Source organism: Cryptomeria japonica, chromosome 7 (genome assembly GCF_030272615.1).
Source record: "Cryptomeria japonica chromosome 7, Sugi_1.0, whole genome shotgun sequence".
Taxonomy (NCBI): domain Eukaryota; kingdom Viridiplantae; phylum Streptophyta; class Pinopsida; order Cupressales; family Cupressaceae; genus Cryptomeria; species Cryptomeria japonica.
This window is the reverse complement of record NC_081411.1, coordinates 551,278,094-551,292,618: the sequence shown is the minus strand read 5'-3', so window position 1 is coordinate 551,292,618 and position 14,525 is coordinate 551,278,094.

Below are 14,525 nucleotides of genomic sequence, written 5' to 3'. Positions count from 1 at the left end.
AATAGTGTCTAGATTAATCTAGGGTTAAGAAAGAATGCTATTACATTAATAGTAGAAGAAAATAGTTTAAATCTGCCTACTATACTTTTGTAAATGACTTTAAAACACCATATTAGATAATAAAAAAAAAATAGATTAAATGTCATGATTTACATTCTATATATATTCTTATGTATATAGTACATATTAACATATGAATATATGAAAATAAATATATTCCACTTATTAACATGCAACTTGTTAATCTATTTCAAAAATAACCAGATGAAATAAATGTGCTATTAAAGGTATATATAACCTGTTTAAAAAAATAAAAATAAAAAACCTACAAATACATTTCAACAAGTATTTATTTACTTGCATATACATATACATACATACATACATACATAGATATATATATACAAACAAGAAAAAAAGAATAAAATAAAATTGTTTAAAAAAAAATATTATTATTACTATCGGATGGAGGTGGTAGGCGACGTGTGGGCCACAACCCACCTGTGTGGGTCATGTCCCACCACGGTGGCCACGACCACCCAGGGTGATGCCCTCCCATTACGCACTGCAACAAACAAAAACTCGGTGCCATCAAAACCTTTGTCAGCTCTGCACAAAAAAATGGCGCCCAAGAAAATTTCAAACCCTTGCAACCCAAAAATAATAATTTATAAAAGCCCTAACACAAGAAAATTTCAAACCCTTGCAACCCAAAAAAAAAAAATTTATAAAAGCCCTAACTTATGTTAGGGCAATAGGGGGGGGGGATAGAGTTTTTAGGGATAATAAATTAAAGTGGCATCTTGGGAATTATTTGTATATATATATATATATATATATTTGAATGGAAACTTTTTAAATAAATTAAAGGGATGTATTTCTTTAATCCCATGGGGTTATTACACACACACACACACACATATATATAACAAATGTAAATAGACACCCTGGGGATAATTAAATAATATTAATAGTCGGGGATCATATTTATTTTAACTCAATAAAATGACCATGTCGGTTTATAGGTGCATACGAATACTAAATAAATATTAATATAAAGATTTTATATTCAAGTTGGAAAACTCGCTATTAAATAATACATTTAGCATTAAAGTTTAAATGGAATTATTTGAGTTAATTTAATTAATTCTAAACGTAAATGAACCTATTAGTTGTTTCTAGGGAAATCGGATTTTAATCCCTAAGTAATTTATATTTTAAATTAATGGAACTATTCAAGCTCTTAGATGTGATTTAATAAATAATATAGTTAACCAAACTAAAGTATCATTTTTAACACTAGGGATGGTATCTTAAATTTATTTCGAAGAACTATTCCCCATTGAGTGTAATGTAGAGAAATGGCTTAAGGGGTTAATTTACCCCACATAGTCAATGTTTGTTACATGTTGCCATTTTAATTGAATTTTAAATAAAACATCTAGTTGTTCACATTAGAGATCACATTAAGTTGATTATAGGGAAATCAAGTTATTAAAACTAAGTGAGCATCCACGTCTTCACATTACATAAACACGAGTAATTAAGCCCCATTTAAAAAAACAAATTGTTGTTGTGTTTTTGCCCTAAAGTTTGGGCACTACACTATAAATTACCAAGCTTATTTGAACCTTATCTTATCCAATTTCATCCCAAAATCAAACATCCATTCAAAAATTCTAAAAATCCCAAAAATTAAATCTCAAGTTCATATTCCTAGTCCAAGAGTTTAGGTAGTCAACTATAAACCCACCTTAGTCGCCATTCATCCATTTTCAAATCATTGTGTTTAGCAACCAATCCCACCCAAGCCACCCTTACTCACCTCCCCAACCTCAACCAATTCCTGACCCACTTCCACCTTGACTTAGAAATCACCCAACCCTTCAAGCCACCCAAAACATCAACCCTAGACTAACCCAACCTTTCATCATATCCATATCCAACCCAATCAACCTTCCAAAACCTTTGACCAACTATAAATCCAACACCCAAACACATCCCTCAACAATAACACACTAAGGTCTCAAAAGAACAAACTCACGAATCTAATACAAGGAAGCTCCCTTTTGGGATGCCTAACATCTGGATTACTCCACAATAAAAATATGAGGACCAAACCTTTGTAGATCAACCCAAAGTCTCCCCTAGGTTTCTTTCAAATGTGATGTTGATGGTTGTCATTGATGTCAACATATTTTTTGAGATTAGTTTTATATGTTTGGTGATCCAAAAGATGTGTTCCCAAAATCTTTGGTGCTCAAAAAGATGTTTTATAATTGATATTCAATGCAAATTGGTTGAGTCGATGGTGATCCAAATTTCTCTTCTTACTGGATATGGTATTGAACGATTGTGTTCATGAGTATCTTGGTTCCATTCTTATTTTTTGCTAAGTTGGGCAGTGTTATTTTGGGTCTGGTTTGATCCGAAATTCAAAGATATGTAATAGTATTTGTGTAGTGTATCAGTCATAATTTGGGTCTAGTATTTGTAATGGATGTAACGTGTTGATTTGACCACTAATATGCATCGTGGTATGCTCAACTTCTTATTCCTTCCCACCACATGAATGTTTAGTGTTGACCTATTTGTGGATCTCTATTTGGTTGACTTAGAAGATTATTGTTGAACACAAATGGACCACTGAGAGGGGGGTGAATCAATGATAATAAAAAACTTGGCACTTTCTAAATGATTAAAACATTAATAATAGAAGTCAAGAAACTATGAGCTGAGATATTAAACACATTTTCACACACATAGAAGATAAACTCATAACACAAGATATACGAGGAAAACCCACAGTGGGGAAAAACCTCAGTGAGAAATATTGCTAGAGTATTCTACTCCAATCCAGCCTCACAATGAAAAATTGATTACAACATTTATGGGAACCAACCCAAAGGAGCACCAACCCTTGACATTTATGGGCACCATCCCCTAGCTTTATGGGCACCAACCCAAAGGAGAACCTACCCCTGCTCTAAGCACCCAGTCAATGATTTACAATGAAGATAAATTACAAATACAAATTAAGCACCCTGTTACAAATGAATTTTTGTAACTCACTATGTTATATACGCTTGGGAAAGTCTTGACTCTTGTCTATACACAGGCTTTGTCCTCTATTCTTTGTCCTCTTATTCTCTCTGCAACTAGCTCTTTGATTTTACTCTGATCACTCCTCTTTTTTCTGTCACACTCTGTGTGTATAACCTTTTGTGTTATCAACCTTGGCTCTCCACTCTTAGGTCCTTGGTCTCTGTTACACCCTTTTGTGCTCTTCTTGGTCTTCACTCTATTCCGGCTTCCAGCTACCTCTTATCTCCTTGTCACCTCCTAATAGTTTTGAGGTCTCTCTTATGTGGTGTTATGTCAGCACTCACATCATGTTATTGATACCTACTAGAACTACTTCTCTAAGCTCTCTGCCTATCATGTGTGTGAAGTAGGGTACCTGCATCTACAACACAAAAAATCAATAGATCATTACAAGCATGGTTAGAAAATTGAAATCAAATGAAAGATAAACCATGACATAGCGACCTATGGCCTCCTAAGAGATGCGAGTGTGGATTTGCTCTCAAATCTGGATAAGCAATCCCTGTGACTTGACTACACCTAGACGGAGGATTTAAAAGGATATGATATGCAAGCTAGATGAGATTGATTATGTTAGATTGATCCAAGAGGATAATTAAGCTATTGATATGCTTGATTAAGCTATGATGATGATGCAATTAAGCTAGAAAAGAGATTGATTAAGCTACATGATTCAACAATTATGCTAGAAAATGGTCAAATTAAGCTAGATCTAAGATGGAATTGCCTATAATAACAATGCTTAAATGATAATGAGATGAGATGTGCCTATAATAACAATGCCTAAATTAATATGAGATGGGATCCTTTGTGCTTCAAAATGGGAGATATTTATAGGATTTCCAAGGCTAGGGGTGAGGTGGAAGGATTCAATGGTCAAGATTGAGTCTGGAGATATGAAGGGTCAAATTGGAGGAGGTTGGAGAAGAGGTCGGAGGGAGGTACACTTTTCATCTCTGTGGTGACAAGTGTCCAGGAGCCTTTCTCATAAGAGGGCAAGTGTCCAAGAGAGGAGGCATGTGGTCAAAGTTCCATGTGTCTCAAAGAGAGGATATCCAACCCATAAGAGGTTAGGATAAGGAGGTTAGGATGTGCAAGATAGGATAGGATTAGTTAAACCCAGGGTTAGGTGGAATGGGTTAGGTTAAGGGATGGTTAGGTTAGGTGGATAGAAGTTAGGAGGCCTATGGGTAATTTGAATTTAAAAATTCAAATAATAGGAAAAGGCTAATTAACTTTCAACAACTCATATATTGATTTTTTTTAAATTAATTAGGGGATTAGAAGAAATGAATTAAATGGGGGGAGGATTAATTAATTTAGATTAATTTATCAAAGGGGACTACTGAGTTGAACCTATTAAATAAATCTTTAGATTTATTAATAAGCAAATGAATGAGGGAATTTAATCAAATTGCTAACAAAATCAATTAAATTAGGAAGGGGGATTAATTAAATAATTTCTTATTTAATTAATTATCTTCAAACATTTTTAGGTGTATACATTTTGCCCCTCTTTGAAGCGGGGTGTGATGACATGTTGATTCAAATAATGATCTCGATTTGATGATGTTGATACAATATTGGTTTGATAGGATGCCCCAGATATTGATTGATAAATTATGATACGATGATGCCCCCTCGGGAGATCAATTGAGATAATTGACCTCTAGAGTGTTTGAATTCATGCGAAATTGATTTCCTGATTAGAAACAATTTGATTTTTGTAGCGCTGATTGATTAAAGTGTGAGTTCTTTGATCACTATGATGTGGTTCTGCATAGGATGATTGATAAAGTGTGATTGATTGGATCTAATTGATTAGATTGAGAAGATCAAGATCTAGTCTAGTTTTAGGAATGACACCTCCTTTATAAGACAAAGAATGTCAAAGCGTATGGTTTCAGGAATGATATATCCTGTATAAGACTTGATCAGAACATCTGGTTCCAGGAAAGATACATCTTGTATAAGACATGATAGAATAGATCAAATGTGATCGATTGATAGAATTGATAAGGCTGATTGGATAAAGAACTGACATTTTGTTGATATCAGGTTGCAAGAAGATTCAGATATGCTGATGTTGGCATATTTGAGGGAGTAGCATAAGATTCGCATTGGGCCGACAATATCTAGAGAGAGATGAGTCATCATTCTGATTGTGTATACACCTATGAGGATACATTGATGATTCATGTGATAGATTTGGCCTTGGATAAGATGAGATTTTGTGATCCCATGCAAGAATGAAATGCAAATGAAATGAAAAGCTACGATCGGACCAGGCACTGGGTTATTGAATTTTGTCAACATTGAGCTTTTTAAAATGTGGGAAGTGAGTGCAAACATCAATGGTATAATTAAACCATGAAGACCTAAGCACTACTTTCCTAGATTTTGAAATTGCAAGGTAGCACAATCATTGAGGTGTAATTGAGCCAAGATGACTTGAGTGTTGCTTGCGTAAAACGAGCAGTATTAACCGTTTCTATACGCAAATTGGAAATGTCTTCAATGATACTTTTATGATCATATCTTGAGACAAATTTGCACATATTAATGATTAATTTACAGACAGCGGACAAGAAAAATATCATGTTCCTTCCTTGTTCCTCTAGACAAAGACATCCTGGAGTCAATCAGATATCATAATAGCGAAAATCAAGATATAAAAGTTGAACCAAAGTGTTAAAAGCATTATCCAAAAGATACCATTCATTGAAAAGTGTGTGATGTGCTTAGACTGACATGTGATAGTTTTGATGGTTAACAATTTGATCCCGTGTTCAACATTGGATGTGTCTTGGTTTGCGCTTAACAAGAGTTTCCTAACTATTGTTCTACCTGTTTGATTTAGCTCAAAATGATCTAAAATTTTGCCCCCAACTAGGTGCAAGATTTTACCCCAAGCCTAGAAATAAACTCATTATGATATACCCAATGATCCAAACCATGGTGATAAACTAGTTGTGATGCCTGCGTATGTACAAAGTCTTATCATGGATATGAATAGCACTGATGGAAAATGGATGCAAGCGGAAGGATGCATGAACTAATAGATGGAAGAGCCAACTAACAGATAGTGCTTGTTTGCCAAGTTTTCACCATCTATTTTTATTGCACTTTTTCTCATATTTGATTTTTTTGTTTATTTTTCACTGTTTTCGTTGTTTTTATATTATCTGCTTTTTCACTTTTTTGGATTTTTCTGCTTTTGCATTGTTCTTGGATTTTTCTGCTTTTCAGTGTTTTTTTATTTTTCTGCTTTTTCAAACATAAAACTTCTTTAGATGCATGTTATTGATAGGTTCTTCGAGCTGATCCCCATCTTGTGTTGATAGTTGATATGCTCCTGACCCAAATACTGTTGTGACCACAAATGGACCCAACCAGTTTGGTTCAAACTTCCCTTTCTTTTCTCGATTTGTCTGGTTGTGTGGATTTTCTTTTAGTACTAGTTCTCCAACTTGAAAAGCTCATGGTTTGACCTTGTGATTATAACTTCAGCACATTGTTTTTTGATATACCTTTAAATAATCAAAGGCATTTTTTCTTCGTTCATGGATCAATTCTAGTTCTTGTAGTTTGGATACTCTTTGTTCTTCATCTGGGATAAGGCCTTTTAATGATACTCATAGAGAAGGTATCTCTACTTCTATTGGCAGTATTACTTCTGATCCATAAACAAGAGAGAAAGGTGTGGAACCTATTAGCGTGTGGATACTGGTACAGTAGGCCCATAGAGAAGGATTCAATGTAATATGTCAATCTTTGTCAGCATCATTCACTATCTTTTTGAGGATTTTCAGAATAGTTTTGTTTGATACTTCTACTTATCTATTTCCTTGTGGATAGTATGGTCTGGAGAATCTATGTTAGATCTCAAATTTCTCACATAGCTCTTATACATACTGATTCTTGAACGGTCGTCCATTATCAGTGATAATGGTCATGGGTATGCTATAGCGACATATGATGTAGTTTAAGATAAATCCAGCAATTTGTTTTCCTATGATATTGATGAGAGGTACTGCCTCAATCCATTTTGTGAAATATTTTGTAGCTACAAGAATGAATTTGTGACCATTGGAGGAAGGAGGATGTATCTTTCCTACTCGATCAAGACCCCATTGGCAAAAAGGCCAAAATTTTGTCAAAGCATGAAGTTCTTGTGCTGGTGCATGAATTAAATTTCCATGGATCTGACATTGTTTGCATTTTTTAGCTATCTAAAAAGAATCTCATTCCATAGTTGGCCAATAATAGCCCAAGCGTATGAGTTTTTTTGAAAGGTTAAGACCACTTGAATGAGTGCCACAAATGTCATTATGGACTTCATTTAAAGCCTTCTCAGATTATTCTTTCTCTAGCCATCTTAAGAGAGTATTGTTTGTTGGCATTATGTGAACCGATATAAGGACATAATGACATTGTATGTTGTCATTGATGTCAATATGCTTTAGAGTTGAGAACCGGCATATGTGAGAACCGGTATAACACTATGAACCGACATTTGTGCCAAAGTGAAGCGGTGTGTTTGTTCAAGGTGAACCAGCATATGGTTATGGGAACTGGCACATGGAAGTGTTGTATGACTATCAGTTGGTAGTCTCAACTTTAGGGTTTCCAGTAGAAGTGCTTCAAGCCTGTGTGGCTCAATCGGTGACTTTGTGTGATGAGTTATCATGGTAACGAAGAAAAGATCATGTTGCCACATAAGCCTTGTGCACATGAAGGATCTTGCATGAAGGAGATTGTTCTTATCTACCTCAGGAATGTGTGAAGTCTGTAAATGGTGATAACGTATGATGGGTTATCCGCTGCTATAAAATCGATGGAAAATGGATGATGGAGATTGGATCAAGACTGTTGCATTTAATGCAGTGTGCTCAACAGTCACGATTGAACCATTTGAATTCCTTAACATAACAGGTTTTAGGGTTTAGAGTTTATGCTACCGACCTATCTGTTTTCCTATAAGGTTGATGTTGTGTTTCTTTCTGAAGTTGTTGGCAAAAGTTGTGTGTGTGTATCCAAGAGAAGGGATATGTGATTCTTGCCAGACCAAAAGGAGAGAAGTGAAACCTGCAAAGTGTAAGTGTAGAAGGTGAAGAGGAGCCTAAGCAGATTTGCCATTGGCATTGAGTGTTATTACTAGATCATTGTAATACCTGTTGATCTCTAATCACCTCAACAATTGGAAAATCCATTAACAGGGTAGCTTTAACCGGCTTGTTGTAAATCCTTTAACAGGGTGACTCAAAATAATTGAGTTCTTGAAATCCTCTAACAAGGTAACCTTTAATAGGGTTTAACCTCTAACTAGGTATTCTTGCCATCCCTTAACCAGGTGATCCCTAACAGGATCGGTTCCTAATAGAACCTATTGTATCAGTCTTTAACCGGACAAGGCTCCTAACAGAGCGGACTTCTAAAGAGTTCAAAAACAAGCTTGTGGGTATTCATCCCCATCATGGTTTTTCCCTGTTAGGTTTCCACGTGAAAAATATGTGTGTTATGTGTGATGTCTTCCTCATGTGATGCTTTGTTGTTTTTTATCAAGCAGTAAATCATGTTGATCTAGTTGCTCATATGGATATCTTTGATGGTAGATTACGTGTTCATGTATTAGGGTGAAATGGAATTGAAGTGTTAGAATATATGAGAAGATAGGTATCAACCAGTTTATGCTTGTCTTATCTATTCTGGGTTTATGTCGGTTGTACTTTTTTTTAGGATTGGTGTTACTGTTTGTCTGTCAATGCACAGTGTCTATTGACAAACCGGTTTAAGAGTGTATTTTTGCCTGTATTGATTCACCCCCCCCTCTCAGTACCTATTTGGTACTATTCTTTCATCATTGAGTTATCATTGTTAAGACTGCATTTGTAAAGGGTATCCGCGACGAGAGTATAATGGGAGGATCGATGAATAAAGTTTCTATTTTTGTTCTTTGACAAGGCGGGAGGGAGGATATTATCTTTCAAGTATGTGTAAGTTTGGTCATAGTGGGAGGAATCATGCCCTACAAGGTGACAGATAGTTGGGAATCAAGACAATTATGTGAAGGGTAAAACAACTCTTCCACCAGGAATTCATAACGCTCTTGATTTTCCTGTGTCTGCAATAGAGAAGTAATTATTGCCATGGCATCTGCTGCTTTGTTGTCATTCCTCGGAATCTACTGAAAAGTTATTTCAAAAATATATTTCTTGACATCATCAACCATCTTCTTATAAGGTATTAGTTTTTTATCCTTTGTTTGATAATCTTCATTGATTTGATTGATGACGAGCTAAGAGTCTCTAAAGACCTAAATTTGTGTAATTTTCCATTCTATGGCCATCTTTATTCTTGTGGCCAAAGCTTCATATTCTGTTGTGTTATTTATGCATGGAAAGCTTAATTTGTATGCCTTTGGAATTATATGACCTTGTGGTGTGATGAATAGAATGCATGCTCTCGATCCATGCTGTGTATTTGAATCATCAAAGTACAATTGCCATGTTTTTGTGGTGACCATTAGGATATCAGCATCGAGGAATTCTATATGTAAAGGATGATCATCTTGAAGTGGTGCCTCTGCTAGCTAGCTGGCAATGGCTTGCCCCTTGATAGATTTTTTGTCTATATATTCAATATCAAACTCCCTTAGGATCATGACCCATTTTGCTAGTCTTCCTGTTAATGTCGCCTTGCTAATAAAATACTTCAATGGATTGATTTTAGCATTCAACTTGATGGAGTGAGATAGTAGATAGTGTCTTAATTTTTGAAAAACAAAAACTACCACCAAGCATGTTGTTTCTATTGGTGAATAGTTGATCTCGTATCCCACTAATGTTCTACTGATGTAGAAGATGGCTCATTCTTTTCCTTCATTGTCTTGTTGTGCAAGTAGAACTCCTAATGATACTTCGGTGGTTGATACATATAGTAACAATAGCTTTCCTAGAATTGTTGACATTAGTATGGGTGGTTGCATGAGATAGGCCTTGATCTTATTGAATGCATTCTCACATTGATGGTCCCACCTAAAATTAACATTTTTGTGCAAAAGATGAGTAAATGGTTGGCATTTATCTGCTAGCTGAGAAACAAATCTTCTGATTGACTATAGTCTGCCTTGGAGTGATCTTAGTTGACTGATATTTTAGGGAGATTCCATTTCCATGATTTCTTTGACCTTGGTGAGATCTACTTCGATACCCCTAGCTAAAACAATGTATCCCAATAGCTTGTCGGAAGTAACACCAAAGGCACATTTCTTGGGATTGAGTCGTAGCTTACACTGTTCTAACTTGTCAAAGATCTTTTCTAGTATTCCTATATCATCTTTTATGTTGTATGATTCGGCCAATATATCATTCACATAGTCTTCCATGAATGTATGCATCATGGCATGGAATATCATTGTCATATCTCTCTGATATGTAGCACCTACGTTCTTTAATCCAAAAGGCATGACGTTCTATCAAAAAGTACCCCATGGACATGTGAAAGTTGTCTTTTCTTGATCTTCAGGTGTTATTTTAATCTGATTGTATCTGGAGAAACCATCCATTAGAGAAAACATGGAGTTTCCAGTAGTTAAATCCATAATGATGTCAATGTTAGGCAAAGGAAAGTCATCCTTTAGACATGCATTATTAAGATCTCTAAATTTTGTGCATGTTCTAATACTTTTATCTGGTTTGGAAATAGGAATGATTTTTGATACCCACTAAGGATATGCTACAAGTCTGATGAATCCTACGTCCAGTAACTTCTTTAATTCTTCTTTGACAAAAAGAGCGATATGAGGATGCATCTTCCTCAATTTTTGTTTAGCAGGTTTGGCTCCAAGACTGACATTTAAGTGATGCATAATAAGATATGGATCTAACCCTAGCATGTATGCATATGACAAGGCAAAATTTATTTAGTTTCATTTGAATAATTTTATATATTGTTGCATTTCTTGCTCTGATAGAGAAGTTGTTGGATATAGAATCTTTGGTTTCTCTATTGTGCCAATGTTAACTGCCTTTGGCAGTTCGATCAAAATGGATGACCTTTCTCGATAGTGCTTAGGTAAAGTGTCAAATCTCCCATCTTCCGGTGCCTCGAGGAGGTTTTCACTTTTAGATGCATCCTTTCTTTTTACTTTTCGTAGTCTAATATTCCCAATGAATGGTTTTCAGCATTAGACCTGATATTATTTTCACTTTTGCGACTGGGAGATTTGGCACCCACTTGACTAGAAGACTTGTTGTTGAGATTCCTAGTTCAAGTAGTTGTGGGTTCGATTGCATTAAGATATAAGGATATGGCATAGTCCTTAGGGAAGTATCAATGGTAGTATGTCTTTCATTTTCTCAATCAATAAGTTCAGGGTGGATTAGAGGTAAGGGGTCCTCAGGTTGAGATGCTTCAAGGGTATTTAGGGTCATGATAGAGATGTCAAAGTTTTTGATATGTATGTCAATGTCTAGAATAGCACTCTCGTTAGAATGACCTCGCGCAAGGAGCTTTTTTTTGTCCTCGATTAAGTCCAAGTCGGTCGAATGTGATTCTAATTCAAGTAGGCTAGTTCCTAACGTTTTCCCTGCATACGTATGGACTACATCAACTCCTACATCTTCTTCAAAGTAATTTTCTTCAGCGGATTCTTCATAATGATAGGAATACCATTCCCATTCATTAGAATATGTCTCACTTGTAGCTTGCAATATGCAGATTTGCTCATATAGCATTTGATTTGTTTCTTATATTTTTCTTGCTATATCTTTTCTTCTCTCATATTCAGCTTCTTTTGGGCTGAGATTGAGTTATGTTAGCCTTGGTATCAGCTCTTCATGATTTGTACCAGCTTCATGGTTTTTTTGATTGGGAGTTAATGTTACTTGGGAGGTGTCGTTAGTTTGTTTTTCATGTTGATTTGAAGTTTGCTTCTTTTGCCATTTCATGTTTGTTTGTGCTTGTTGCTTGGCAGATGTTTCTTCCCTTTTAATTGCAAGTTGTTCTTGTATGTTTTCATATTCCTCTTAGTGTTGGCTAGAAGATGTGTCTTCTGGTAGAGTAACTTGTCCATACCCTAAGCTTGATTTGCCTGTAGCTTGCTGAGTATGAGGTTGGATAGGTTCCGAGATACCTTCTTTTCTTTTTCCCATAGGACCTGTTCCAGTGTATCCCATTTTTTGAAGAATGTTAAATCCTTTTCCATATTTTTCAATGGGTATTCTGACATTGTTGATCTTTTGTTGGATTTCTTCATCCTTGTATAGCCACTGTAGCACATCTTTGTCTTTTGTTTCCTCTAATAAGGTCCCAACACTAAAAAATGCTCCATCAAATATTGGAAGATGTTTCACAATTGGTTGTTGTTCAGAGTTTGATGGTTTTCCATAGGATTTAGGAGAAAGTGGTAGTTGTGATAGTGAGTATTCTTTGTTCCCTCAATCTCTTAGCTGCATTTTTTTTTTGATACTCGACAAAATTGAGACAAATGATTTTTCTTTTCATTGTGTGTTTGAAGACGATGCCTCCCTATTATGAGGGACAATGACCCCTTGAGCTAGTTTTAGATTGCTATAGTACTGAAATAGATTTGAATCTGCTGAGATCGTGATTTCCTGCCCATTATAGGGAAATTTTAGGCACTGATGATATGTTGATGAAACATCTTGTATGTCATGTATCAGGGTCTTCCCAAGAGTATGTTGTATGATAAGGCCAAGTCTAGAACTTGGCATGTTGTGTCTTTCTACAACGGTCCCACTTTGATGGGTAATATCACAATTCCTTTAGAGGAACTCTCTTCTTCATCATATACTTTGATGGTGATCTTTTCTGGGGATCAACTACATCTTCTGAATAGCCTATAGCACGAACCAGACTCAATGAGTAAATGTTTAAGCTAGCTCCCCCATCTATTAGGACACGTTTAACACGTGTCTTGTGAATGAGGACTTCAATATGCAAGGGAGTGTTATGGGGATGTTGCAAGGACATGTCATCTTCTTCGGTGAATGATAAGCAATGAGGGGTTGTGATATGTCCCACCATGGTTTTGAATTTATCTATATTAAGATCTTTGGAATCTGTTGTATATGCTAATGCTCTTTCAAGAATTTCTTTGTGTGTGGGTGAAAGCTTTAAAAGTTCTATGATGGATATTTGTGTGGGATTTTTCTGTAATTGATTCACTAGATTGTATTTTTTTGCAGTAGATGACATGTTAGTTGTAGGACCCAACAAAAAAACTTTATCCTTGCTTCTTGTGATAGCATGAGCAGGTTCTTGATGTTGTTTTTCTTTAACCACAATCACATTTACCACATTATCATATGTATGAGCATAATTCAACTTTGCTTTACCCTTACCATTATGTGTTGTTGATGATTCATACTACTCATAGTTTGAAAGCGGAGTTCTGAAAGTTGTATGAGATTCGTGTGTCATATGTCCATCCACGATTATCACTCCATTATTAATCAAATCTTGGATGACATGTTTCAATCATTGACAATTATCCGTGTGGTGTGCCTTGTTTTGATGGAAATCACAATAATGGTTGTCATTCCACCAAGAGGGTTTTACTTGAGGTTCAAAGTTCCTTCCTTCTGGAAAAGTAATCAATTTGTTTGCAAGAAGTGTCTTTTAATGCGGACCCCAGTGGTTCACTAATGTTTGTAAATTTCCTTCGAAAGAAATTGTTGAAAGTTGATTTTTGGTGATTGTTGTTTTGTTGAGCTGTTGCTGAGTGACTGGATAAATTGAAAATCGTTTGCTTTGGTTTTACATTGTTGTTATCCACTATCCCATCAGTGATGACATTTCAATTTCTATTCCAAAATTTAGGCTTATCATTGTTATTGGTGCTAACATTGTTGTTAGAAAGATTAACTCCTTTACCATAGCTTCTTCCATTTTGATTCCATTATCAATCATCTTTTCAAAATTTTGATGGCATTGCATTTTTAGATGATATCTCATTGTCCATTTAGGTTGTTGATGAATATGTCTATTTTCTCGTATTCCAGCACTGTTCGAGGATATCGTGAAGCTAACTGTCTCCATCTCTATAGAAATATCATGAAAGGTTCTCCACTCTTTTGTTTAGTATTACATAGGTCTAGCATTGTGACCTCATGTTGTATGTTGTAAGAGTATTGTGAAATACTCTTATCCACCAATTCTGAGAATGATCTGATTCTAGGTGGAAGTTTGGAGAGCCATTCCATAGCTAGTCCACTTAAGCTCTTTAGAAATAATCTCATCAGGTAGGTATCCTCATGTGCAAACTCCATACTCATCATGCAAAAATCTCGTATATGATCCTGGGGATCAGTGCTTCCATTATATTTATCATATGGGTAAGGACAATTTTCTTGAAGCGAGTATCTTCTAATAGATCCTCTCTACATATCTTGAAT